Source organism: Lampris incognitus, chromosome 2 (assembly GCF_029633865.1).
Source record: "Lampris incognitus isolate fLamInc1 chromosome 2, fLamInc1.hap2, whole genome shotgun sequence".
Classification (NCBI taxonomy): Eukaryota; Metazoa; Chordata; class Actinopteri; order Lampriformes; family Lampridae; genus Lampris; species Lampris incognitus.
This window is the reverse complement of record NC_079212.1, coordinates 11,043,887-11,057,048: the sequence shown is the minus strand read 5'-3', so window position 1 is coordinate 11,057,048 and position 13,162 is coordinate 11,043,887. Positions and strand designations below refer to the sequence as shown.

The window sequence follows — 13,162 nt, the reverse complement described above, 5'->3', positions numbered from 1 at the left end:
TACTTAACAAACCCCAAATATCTGCATTCCACTCATGACAATTCACCAACGACCACTGAGCAACTCTCCATCGTGCGCATGGGAAGAAATATCAAATTAACTGGAGGGCTCCGTCAACCAGATTCTGAGGTAATTTGCTACACATATACCAGTGGCGGCTGGCCAGTACAGGGCGCGAGGGCGCCGCCCCCTTCAAACATCAAGAGAGGAAAATCTACTTCAACATGTTAAATATAATTCAGTTGTATAATGCAAATAATTATGAAATAAAAGTGTTTGTCAGTCTGTCAGCAGCCATTAAATATTGGTTCCAAATGGTGTTTGGTTGATTTCTGGCCGAGTACATGTACTTCCTGGGTGAGGGGCGCCGGCCAAACGATACCTTATGTAAGCCCTCGAACTTTTGGCGAGCAGGTGACCTGAGGCTGCTGTCTTGATTGGTTTCTTCAGATTTTCCAGGGGGGGGGCAGTTCTGTGCGCCCCCGACACTCCCATTTTTATTGGCAGCAAATTGGTATTGTTTTAATGTTATTTTGATCTTATGTGATTGGACAATTCTCATGGCTGACAATCATGTTCACACCCACCACCACACCTCGTCTCGACTGTCAATCATCCACCGTCTACGAACCCTGATAAAATCTATAGGCTACATTGTCCTTCTTAATAACTCTGTGACTGTGTGGATACTAAAGCAGCTGTCAGGTGTGCTGCGCCAAGGTACATTGCACCCCCTCAAAAAAAGTTTTAGCACCAGCTGCCACTGACATATACACAATTTGACAGATCACGAGTGACGGAGCCAAAACTAAGTTGTAATCTCAATCTAGTTAACAAAAGCATCATTATGAATGTGAGAACGGCATACACGGATGTGCTTTGGAGCGGATCACTGATCTCCAAACATAGGAGAAAATCTGACCCAAACGGCTCCTCTGGCTAGATGGCATCATACCTCAGGCCTCCCTCATCATCAAGGTTCCACGACAGGAAGTGAAGAAACAGAGAAACCCTGAATAGGACGATGTCTGTTTTCTCCACAGCATCTGTTCAAAAGCTCATCAATTTGTCGCCTCACATCACAACCAATGGCTGAATCGATAATATGCCAAGTTGCAGCATGAGCAGTTTTGAATAATTCCTTGTTAATGGATACTCTGACAGTTGCATCATCACAGCCTCAATAAGAAAAAGAGACATCCCTCTGCCAACTTTGAACAGTGAGTAATATGGCTGTGATCTCTGAAGTTCATTAGCTTAAGCTAGCGAATTGGTGGAAGCTTCCGAGGCCTGGGGACCGGTGTGTGTGTGTGTGTGTGTGCGTGCGTGCGTGCGTGCGTGCGTGCGTGTGTGTGTGTGTGTGTGTGTACTCGTTTTTCTTACCCAATGGGGCCCAAATGGCCCATTTAAGTTAGAAAAACCAGAAACCACCTACCTTGCGGGGCACTTTTATTGGGCCCCACAAGGGTCTATTTTGGGGCTAGGACTTGGTTTTGGGATTAAGGTTAGAATTAGGGTTAGGTTAAGGGTTAGGGTAAGGGTTAAGGTGAGGCATGTCGTTTGCATAGTTACGGTCAGGGTTAAGAGGTTAGGGAAGGGATGTCAATGAATGGGGGTCAATGAGAGGGCCCCACAAGGATACATTTGTGCGTGTGTGTGCGTGTGTGTGCGTGCGTGTGTGCCATGGCTATATTATTTATGACCTCTTCCCCTTTCAGGAGAAAAAAATAAATCAGCAGTTCAGCTGGGATTACCTATATTAGTGGAGAACAGGAAAAAAAGCAATCATGATCAGAATACAGAAGACGAGGACAGGTTGATGCTCGTCAACACAAAGTCTTCTCTCTGCATGGAAAAAGGAAGGAGCTCAGAAAGAGTGTGAGCATATGTGAGTGTGAGTGTGTGTGTGTGTGTGTGTGTGTGTGTGTGTGTGTGTGTGTGTGTGTGTGTGTGTGTGTCACTGCATGAATGTTTGTGTATGCACAGTTGTCTGGGAATGTGCCCTCCTGGTATACTTTTCTATTCGTGGAGATCAGGGGCTTTGGGTCTGTGTGGATCCGGATGCTGCAGCTAACTTAACAGGAATGAGATTGGACCTCGATCAATAACCTGTTAGGAGAGCTAACGAGCAAAGCAACCCAAATTGGCTGGGCAGAGATTCAGGCATCCATGAATTCCAATGTGGAGAGTTCAAGAGGCTCACCTCCGCCGAGAATGACATCTCTGCACTGGAGGGAGGGGGGTGGGGGGGGGGCTACACGCCACATATGGATAGCAGGATGAGGAAAAAGGTAATCTTCCATCTTCTGCCTAGGGACATTTACTTCTTCAGACTGACTGAAAATAAACCCGACCTAGGTTACCGATCTCTGTGCAGACATGTTGTCTCAACACAATTTTCTCTCCACTTCTATCTGTCCATGTATAAAACATCATTTACATGGACACAACTTTGCTAACACGGAGCTGTACTAATGTCAGAAGTCCGCTAAAAGCATGGACATGGACCCTACAAGCATCTCCTTCACTTTACTTTGAAATCCTAACGACTGACAGGAACATCTACCATCTACCTGGGCTATGTGTGATATCACATGGTAACCGGATTGATTTTTGGCCTTCAAAAAAAAAAAGAAGAGAAAAAAAGATGAAATGTATACACAGTCAGACATAAAATGCCCACTTTTCCTTCACAGTTCTCACGCCAGGGTTTGGCAGAAATACTACAAGTGATGCAGTGCTGAGAGAGGAGGGGGCCACGGCAGCAGCTGGCTGGAGTGGGTGGTTGCTGTGATGGTGCACTGGGGAGGTGGTGGGTTTTATATCTATTTGATATGAGATGGTGTAACAGGCACCAGTAGAAAGGTTGGAAAATCGATCCTTTGAGGTGGAGTGGCACGGTCAAAACAGTTGAGTGGGCTTCACTGGCAGTAAGAGGACTGATGAAGGGCCACGGGTGAGAGCACAAGCCAGGCGGCGTACCGTGGCCAGCCTTGAAACTGAACGATGACATGGAGTCTTCTCAGTTCCTTTATTGCCTATAGAGTAAACAATGGACTACAATGCAGAAACAGACATGTTCAAGACCATAGAGACAGGGGTCGGTGATAAGTTACAGGACCATCTCTCCCCTACAAACCCAGCCCTTGAGATGTAAAGGAAAGAATATACAAGATAATACAAACCAAAGAACATCCATCCATTATCCAAACCGCTCACCCTGCTCTCAGGGTCACGGGGATGCTGGAGCCTATCCCAGCAGTCATTGGACGGCAGGCGGGGAGACACCCTGGACAGGCTGCCAGGTCATCACAGGGCCAACACACACACACACACACACATATATTCAAAGCTAGGGACAATTTAGTACGGCTGATTCACCTGACCTACATGTCTTTGGACTGTGGGAGGAAACCGGAGCCCCCGGAGGAAACCCACGCAGACACGGGGGGAGAAGATGCAAACTCCACACAGAGGACGACCCGGGACCACCCCCAAGGTTGGACTACCCCGTGGCTCGAACCCAGGACCTTCTTGCTGTGAGGCGACTGCGCCAACCACTGCACAACTGTGCCACCGTGCCGCCCAGAGCAGAACAGACCACCCCTATAGCTACGCCTAAAACATCACAGAGAAGAAAGATGGAAACAAACACCTGTGGACTTGGGTAAAATCAAAACCGGAAGAGACAAAAGACAGCATCCAACGACCCACAAAGCACACAACTAATCTCCCTGATTGTATTTCACCTCAAAAGGCCACTACAATTGAAGAGCAACTCAGATGTGCCCTAATTTCTCATTCTTATGCGCGCTCACACGCCGGCAGCTCACGCGGAGAGTTGAGTGACGGCTATTTGCAGACATTAAGATTGGAAAAGCCAACCGCTCGTCTACCCGCAGGGCCGCGCATTAAGTCTGCAATAACAAGAGTCGGCTCGTTTGAGCACAGGACAGAATAATTTCAGGCCGTCACAACGGTGTAAGAACAAGGTTGCAGTGATTACTGGCGGTAGAAGTTGTGTTATTTTTGCTCCATCGTCCATGTTGTCCTAGTTCTCCTCCGATACTACCTGCTACGGTGTACTTCAAAGTGCTCCTTTCCTCCCTCTCTCATCGCTCTTTCCTCTACCTCCTGTTTTGCTTACTCCGCCCACTTTCGCCCCCCCCCCCCAAATTCCTCTCTCTTCGGCTATGCCCAGTTCCTTCTCTCTCTCTCTCACTCTTTTCAAGTCGGCATCTCCTTCAAAAGAGAATCGCTTCTCTGAAAATTCTGTCTGGCCAAGGATGTGCCAGCAGCCACTGTTCTGGTTTTGTTATCGCCTTTGTAGCACCGAGGTTACGTTTCACACAGAGCCAGCCGCCAAATGGGCTCTCTGCAGAAGTATGCATCAATGGAAGACACGACTCGGTCCCCCCCCAAAGAAAACAACTATCAGATAATCGGTCTCCTGCGTCCTTCCATCTACATTTCTCTACGTGCCCATCTGCGAACTTCTTCATAAGAGCCCATTTTCTCCCTCTGTCTTTCAGATGGGCCCATCTGTAATCCGCCTCACGAAAGAATCCGTAACCCAGCCCCCCCCCCCGTGTGCTTTATGGTTTCACCGCCCCTGATGGGAACGGAGAGTAGAACAAACACTAAATTTGTCTGCCTGCGGTCAATTCGTCCCGGCTGTCATCAAGGTTAGGGTTTGGTGTTTTGCCATTATAAAGGGCACATTGTTCTCGCAGCCACTTGTGGCGCGATAGTAACCTAGGAAATCCCAGCTGCCTCCTGCTGATTCTCAGCCTCTCAGTCCGGGGGGCATTGACTGCTTCTTATCAGGGAGCTAGTGGCCGTGCTCCGTCCAGTGAGCAATGAAAGGGTTCATAGATGAGAAGATGGAAACAACCCGCCCCCTCCCCCCCAGGTGATAATATATCATCTCCTTTGTCTGCCTGCTTTTCCAGAACAACTACATCTCTGAGCGACCGACTCGGAGATTTAATTTAACTTGGCTCGCGTTAACACTGGGGGTTAATTGCCATTGCCGGGCCGTTCACTCATCCTGCCATAGCAGATATATACGCAGCTTAGCATTAGAGGCCATTGTTCCTCGTGATCGACGAGGTGCCAGGCACTGGCCGTCTTATTCATGCACACCGTTTTACAAGCTGACCTCATCTTATTTCATGGGGGACAAACAGCTGCAGGGACGGCCCATGGGTAGAGCAAGACCAATTTAGAGTCACGTAGAGAGGGAGGGAGGGACATCAGGGAGCGTACGGGAGTCTCTGAGGAAGAGTATGTGTGTGTGTGTCTATAGGCAAACAACACACACAGTTTCCATCAGCGGCTACCTGGAGACATACGAGTTCTGCTGACATCGCACCATGACCACTCAGTCAAGTAGAAAGAGGCAGTTTCGGTGAATCAGCACACACTCATCTCCACCGCCTTTAAATATGCCTGCCAAGTCAGGTTGCCTCTTATCTAAGTAAGCCTGCCACTGATAGGCTCATCTTGAAAAAAGAAGAAGCTATCTTTGTAGCTGGTCTATTCATTACTGCACTGCGGTAATGAATAGGACGCCCAAATCACTCTGCAACGGAGGTCGATTTCCAACATGGCGCTCTTACTGGGCCCCCGACTGGAGGTCATCACAAGGCTCTGACACACTACAGACATGGATGGATTCTGTTATGAGGGGGCATTGTTTTGCATGGAGGTTATGAAAGCACTGATTCAGGAGACCAGAAAGAGGGAAAAAAAAAGGACCATTATAACTCACCACCTTTCCCTCCCCCCCTCTGAGTGAAACTGAGTTTGTCTGTTCTCTTTCTAGAAGGAGGAGCAGGAGCAGAGTGAAATATAGGGCTGGAGGAGGCAGAGATGAAGCAGCGAAGAGGGGTGTGAGGTGATGCTGAGCACGAGCCGCAGTGGAGGGCTGTGGTAGACACAGAGGGAGAGGTAGGAGCTGACTTGATAAGGAGGAGGAGAGAAGGAGTGATGGGAAGATGTGTGTGTGTGAGAGAGAGAGAGAGAGAGAGAGAGAGAGAGAGAGAGAGAGAGATGCTTGGGTATTCACAGCAGCTGCTGCTGTCTGGGGCCTCGGTGTGCCCATCCGCTTTCACTCCCATCCCCTTCCCGCTGATGGGCTGGCAGGATGGAGGGATAGACGGATGGAGGATGAAACGGTGTGACAGTTTTGGGAATGAGCCTGGAGAGCAGCTGAGGGGAGGGGGGGGGTCAGCTGCAGCCCATGCTACTTATGAACACACATATATACACACACACACACACACACACAGCACTTTAAAAGGATGCAGCGGTAGGAGAGACGACTAGACAAGGGTGTGAGTACTTCCATTTGCATCTGGTATGTTGAGTGCCCTCCATGCTGAGAGCTGGGGGTTGGGAGAGAGAATGAGGTACGAGACCTTATGGCGATCCAAGACTTCTCACCGAAGCACATTTTTGGTAAAAGTGCTTTATTTGACACAAGTCCTCATCATGTGGCTCAAGTTCATCCTCAAACCTAGTGGTCTCCTATAATCTCCATGTTGTGGCTGTTAGATTAGGACTCTTACTGCGTGACCTAAAAGGTTTTGCTGCATACACACAAAAGGGCCCCCGCCTCCCCCCCACGCACACACATTCCCCGACACATCCATAACACATATATCGAGAGATAACGCAGCAAAGCTATTGGACGTAAAGAACGTCCTTTTGCCTGCCAACGGCAGTTCCTTAAGTGCCGTCTCTTATAAAAGAGACAAACTGAAAGCAGTTTCTCGAAGTTGTCGAGTGCTATTGTAGGTATTTGAAGAAGTCATCACCATCATCAGGTCGAGTGTCCTCGGATGGCTCTCACGCCGCCCGTCTCTGTCCTGCATAGCAGCTGGGAGATCCTCAGATGGACATCCTGTGTCGTCAACGAGTTGGTTGATGTAATTTCTTGCAGGCCTTCCCACACGTGTCTTTCCATGTTTGGGTGACCAAAGCAGAGCGCCGCTTGCAACTTCTTCCTTACTCCTCCAGCGAAACCAACCCTTCGTTCACGGATAGTGTTTGCGATGGCGGGTATGTTGCCATAGAGACTCTTCTTGGTAGGGTGCTTCTTCCGGGATACATTTAGTGCAGCGCGCAGCATTCTGGTGAAAGCCCCATCAAGTCTGGATTCGAGCTGTTTAGTGAAGGTCCAAGAAGACGAACCACAAGTGAGAATGGACTCAACGGCTGCTCGAAAAAATTCCCGCTTCAGTTTGTCTGGTAACGTGCACTTCCAGGTGACGTCAAGTCCCTCAGTGGCACCCCGAGCCTTCCCAATTCGAAGTTGCAGGGCTCCTCCGAGACAGATTTGATGTTACGACCATCTTATGAGGAAATGATTCCTTCTTGGATGCAGCTGATGAATTCAGCTGAATACAGAATGTGAATACATAATACTTAGGAACAGCTGAAGTGGACTAACAAAGAGAAAAAATACAGCCAAAGAGAACAAGGGGGCAGGATGTCGTGTCCGAAACAAGTGCTGTTATGTTACCATCACGTTGTTTCACGACCCACCAGTCACCAATGTTCAATTCAGCGAGTCGTAGTTAAACCTCCACTGCAGCTTTTGTCTTTTATGGCGGTTCACTGTGCTGCGATATTTTGCAGGGAGCTCTCATGTTCCTATACAGTGGCAGAACACTTTTTGGTAGGGGATGTCTGCGATGAACTTGGGCTGCTTTGAAGAAGCAGTTGTCAAGACAGGTAGTCACTGGAATGGAAGATAAGAGACTTTTTTTTTTTTGTCTGGGGGAAAAACCACACTACCAGAGGGACACTGACAGTTCCTCTCTGCTGGTGTACAGCAGCTTACACAGAAAAGCTCCAACTGCATTGTGGGAGAACAACATTCTCACAATGTATGCTCACCTCTCCGCTGGGCTTCAGATGGCTACAGCGCCGAGTTGCCGTCACCATCATCCCACCAGCAGAAAAGTTAATTAAACCAAGCCTGCCTACTTAACGGGGAACTTGCTCTGCTCTACTTTAAATACAAATGAGCAAATTAGATTGTCTTTGGGTCTTCCTCACCTCCCAGAGGAATAAACCCTTGTAGCTAATGGATGCAACATTGAATTGTCAAGAAGGTGCACAATTATCCCCTGCTCAATTCTTTAAGCAAGCTTATTCTTATCCAAAATTCCTTTAACATGGCGCCCGGGTGGTGTAGCGGTCTATTCCGTTGCCTACCAACAAAGGGAAGGCGGTTCGAATCCCCGTGTTACCTCCGGCTTGGTCGGGTGTCCCTACAGACACAACTGGCCGTGTCTGCGGGTGGGAAGCTGGATGTGGTATGTGTCCTGGTCGCGGCACTAGTGCCTCCTCTGGCCGGTCAGGGCGCCTGTTTGGGGGGGGGGGGGCAGCATGATCCTCCCACGCGCTACGTCCCCCTGGCGAAACTCCTCACTGTCAGGTGAAAAGAAGTGGCCGGCGACTCCACACGCATCGGAGGAGGCATGTGGTAGTCTGCAGCCCTCCCCGGATCGGATGGGCGGAGGGCGTGGAGCAGAGACCGGGACGGCTCGGAAGAGTGGGGTATTTGGCCAATATAATCGGGGGAGAAAAAGTGGCAAGAAAAAAAACCCCCCAAAAACAATTCCTTTAACATTTTATCCACAGGAATATTCTCTGGCCTCATTTGCAAAAGGGACTCCATGCATGTTAAGAGACCAGTAGATCTCAAACATCCAGTCGAAGAACACAGACAATTTACTTTGTGGTATGCTTACTGGGATAAAAAGACCCTGTGAGATACAAAACAAACCAAACGGTAGTTCTGTATTTATCCGTCTTATTCAGCAATGACAAACAGGAAGATACTAACAAACACTCACTTTTGTTGCATTTCTCTAGATGGTAACCCGATTGTATGAAATCACACATTTACAGACACTTGTAGTCCGGAGTCTATCTTCACTGGGTTGTGTAACCATTTGAGCAGGTACCATACCACTGCACCTTAGTATGTTTAACAAAACATTGAGGCATCCAGAAATTATCTAGCTAATCTCCCAATTTCGGGACTGCCACTTTAAATACAACAACCTTCCCGTATGTAAAATTCTAACATGGTTACCAGAAAGTAAAAACCAGGTAAACATTATTCCGATGATGCGGCTTTTGTTTCCGTCCTCCCAGACGGGAAACCTTCAGAGCCTTCATACGTGTTTGGTGTGTGAAGCACTGCTGCAGGAGGGGAGCGCTAAATGGGCTACCCATTAGGTCCAATGAGGCAAAGGCAAGCCACCCACAGTCTGTGTAGAGCAGTAATCAATGAACCGGTCACTGAGAAGTCACTAAACGGCAATCGACAGCTGCTATAACAATGCTTTCCCCTCTAGCCTGTCCTCAAGGTTATTGCCTGTAACCTCGTCCATCGCTCACTTTGGGCTCGGCATGACGACGACACGGTCGGGTCGGGTCTGGAGCCAGACGAGGACTCTGAACACGCTTTCACCTTCTGTTTTTGCTGAGCAAATGTGTACAGTGATCTCAACTATGACGAAAGATAAAAAACGGGTGGCGTGGCGGGCTATTCTGTTGCCTACCAACACAGGGATCGCCGGATCGAATCCCTGTGTTACCTCTGGCTTGATCGGGCGTCCCTACAGACACGACTGGCTGTGTCTGCGGGTGGGAAGTGGGATGTGGGTATGTGTCCTGGTCGCTGCACTAGCGCCTCCTCTGGTAAGTCGGGGCACCTGTTCAGGGGGGGAACTGGGGGGAATAGCGTGATCCTCCCGCGCACTACGTCCCCCTGGCGAAACTCCTCTGTGTCAGGTGAAAAGAAGCGGCTGGCGACTCCACATGTATGGGAGGAGGCATGTGGTAGTCTGCAGCCCTCCCCGGGTCGGCAGAGGGGGTGGAGCAGTGTCCGGGATGGCTCGGAATAGTGGGGAAATTGGCTGGATATAATTGGGGAGACATTTTTTTAATAAATAAATAAAAGGACACTGGTTACCATCCTGCAAGACACTTTCAACTGAAATCTAGACACAATTAATCAACAGCCACACCTTGAGACACAACCACAGACGCACTTCACAAAATCCTTCAGATTTTGTGTTACATTTTCTGTGAATATTGCGAAAATGATCAGAATATAACACAGCTGCAGTGTACTGGGGGGGGGGGGTGAAAAGAAGGAAAAAAGGGAGGAGGAAAAGGAAAGAAGAGGCCAGGGGGAAACGACAATGAGACGGTAAAGGAAGAAATTGTAAAGTGAAGGAGTGAAAACACTGGAGACCAAAGAGGAATAGTAGAAAGTGATGAGGCAGCATGATTGAGAGGGGGGAGCGTGGGGGGGAGGGCGTGGGGGGAGGAAAGGGAATTTAATGGAAAGAAGATAAAGTGGGGAGAAGGTGGACAGTGAGCAAAGAGGGGAAAGACGGTTTTCAGTGGGGAGCCACATGCAGTGAAACGATGTGAGCGCTTTCCTCGCAGGCCGCTGAAACTTTTTTCTGCCGTGTTGTGAAAATACGAGGCGCACGGGCAACTTTCGAGCCCGCCATAGCGCCACGGCTGCACCATTACCAGCACTTTGGTAGAAATATCCGGAAAACAGAAATCGACGCTCTCAACCCTAATGGTTTTATTTTTCCAATCCTAGTTCAGCTCTAGCACCCCACTCCCCCACCCCGGCCAGCTTTGGTCCCACACGAGATCTGGAGGTAACATCCAAGCCAGTCAGCCGACATCTGATCCACCCCATCAGCCTGCTCATCTTGGCATGGCAGCGCCATTAATGATGGATGATGGATGAATATATCATGAGAGAGGGGACAGAGATGTAAACACGCGGCGAGGCCCCAAGGAGGACGGTGATCCTACGACTACTGAGCTCCACAGGGTTCGACCCCCCCCCCCCCCGGCTCTTTCTCCCTACTTGTACTGGGCCAATCACCCTATTTTCCGAGCTGTCCCAGTCGCTGCTCCGCCCCCTCCGCCCATCCGGGGAGGGCTGCAGACCACCACAAGCCTCCTCCGATGCATGTGGAGTCCCCCAGCCGCGTCTTTTCACCTGACAGTGAGGAGTTTCGCCAGGGGGACGTATCACATGGGAGGATCACGCTATCCCCACCCAGTTCCCCCTCCCCCCCGAACAGGCGCCCCAACCAACCAGAGGAGGCGCTATTGCAGCGACCAGGACACATACCCACATCCAGCTTCCCATCCATAGACACGGCCAATCGTGTCTGTAGGGATGCCCGACCAAGCTGGAGGTAACACGGGGATTCGAACCGGCGATCCCCGTGTGGGCAGGGAACGGAAGAGACCGCTATGCTACCTGGACGCCCCTCTTCTGTCCATTTTGCAGACATTTTTAAATAAGCTCATACGTTTGCTGGTTTACAAATAAACCTACAGCTTAAGACAAATGCCCGCGGCGGACAAGTCGAGGACACGTCCCACATGACCGTTTAATGTGCTCCTTCCTGTGAAAGCATCTTAATAACGCAACGTGGCGGCTTCTGTTCAAACCCTCCTCCTTCCCGTTGTTTCATGAAAATGGTACCAGGGCTTGCGTTGACAAACTGCCGCCACAACTTTTATGGACTATCGACTCCAGCTGGCAGTCACACATGAGCCCGACGGGTAAGACTGAGGGACGGTTTATGACTTAGTGTGTGGGTGGAGACTAAGAAAGGGGGGACAATAACCTGTCTTCAAATGTCAATAAGACAAAATAAATCATTGTTGACTTCAGAAAGATGAGAAAAATCACATTCCTATTCCCATCAATGGGTCATCTGTTGAAGGCCTGGTGGACAGTCTCACACATCACAGGCACCCTCACATGGTCTCCCAACACCAACTGCATCCTCAAGAAGGCACTGCAGAGACTGCATTTTCTGAGGCGTCTCAAGGGTTTTGGTACTCATACCAAAACCCTTATGAACTCTTATGGCAGTACCATGGAGAGTGTCTTGACAGGCTGTATCATAGCGTGGTTTGGCAACCTGACTGCTCAGGACTGCAGACTGTTTCAGAGGACTGTAAAGACAGCAGCAAAAATCATCGGCATGGAACTACCACCACTTCATTATATTTACAACGCTCGCTGCAAAAGGAAAGCCCAAAACATCATTAAGGACACCAGCCACCCCGCGTCATGTTCTGCTCTCGCTCCTTCCATCTAAAAAACGTTACCGGAGCATCAAATCACACGCCACCCGTCTCACTGATAATAGGTTCTTTCCACAGGCAGGCAGGTTGCTGAACAGCTGACGCACCCATATGCACCTTACATTGTTGTGTTATCGTGTTCTGTACGTTGTGTATATAATATACGAATTCACTGTGTATATAGTCTATGTAGGTCTGTAGTGTTGTCTTTTTTTTTGTGATGGCGTGTCCTTGTGTCCTCTATCCTTGTGTCCCTTGTGTCAAGGCAGAGAGAACTAGCGCACAAGAATTTCATTGTATTCCAACGCGCATGACAATAAAATTGAATTTGAACTTGGGAGGCTTATTTTCAGCCTTGTTATCTAGGTCTAAACACTACCCAACACAAGCACGGCAGCTTCTGTCCTCATGCTGTCCCTACGAGGTCCTGCTGAGACTGACGCATACCACCGGCCCACGGTACACCCAGCAGCCAAGGTGGGAGGTAAATCACAACGATTAATCCACTTTACAACAAAAACAAAGAGCTCCAATTGCTGCGAGCTCAGGTGTGAACGCTCGCTGCCTCCGTCTCGCCGAGACCGAACACATGCCGGCGCAGCATCCAGGGGATTTAAGGATATGGGTCCAACTGATTCAATTAGACTTGGACTCACCTCAAGGCTGAAGGGAGGGAGGCCTATGCTGGCAAGCCAGCAAGGCCCCCATTAACAAATCCAAGTGTTTGGAAAATGCCCCATTCTGCAGTGCATCTATCAAATCCACCCGAAGCCCCCCCCCACCCCGAAAACACAGAAACACACACACGCACACCCTCCATTCCTACAGGACGGCTAATTTGAACATCATCAGTATGCAGTGACGTATTTAACAACCCCTGTACTGTCAGTAGAGATGACTGCAGAGCATCATTTGGGCACTTGCAAATTGCTATTAAATCATCAGCTAAAACACAAAAGCCGAAAGCTACTAAATGAGCTGCTGCCAAAGGGGGACAGGG

The 13,162-nt window shown here is 49.3% G+C and overlaps 1 protein-coding gene across 1 annotated transcript in view; it reads right to left on the bottom strand.

The window, feature by feature from the left end:
• LOC130108432 (membrane-associated guanylate kinase, WW and PDZ domain-containing protein 3-like) overlaps positions 1-13,162 on the bottom strand; it is a 160,702-nt gene that overhangs the window by 146,565 nt on the left and 975 nt on the right.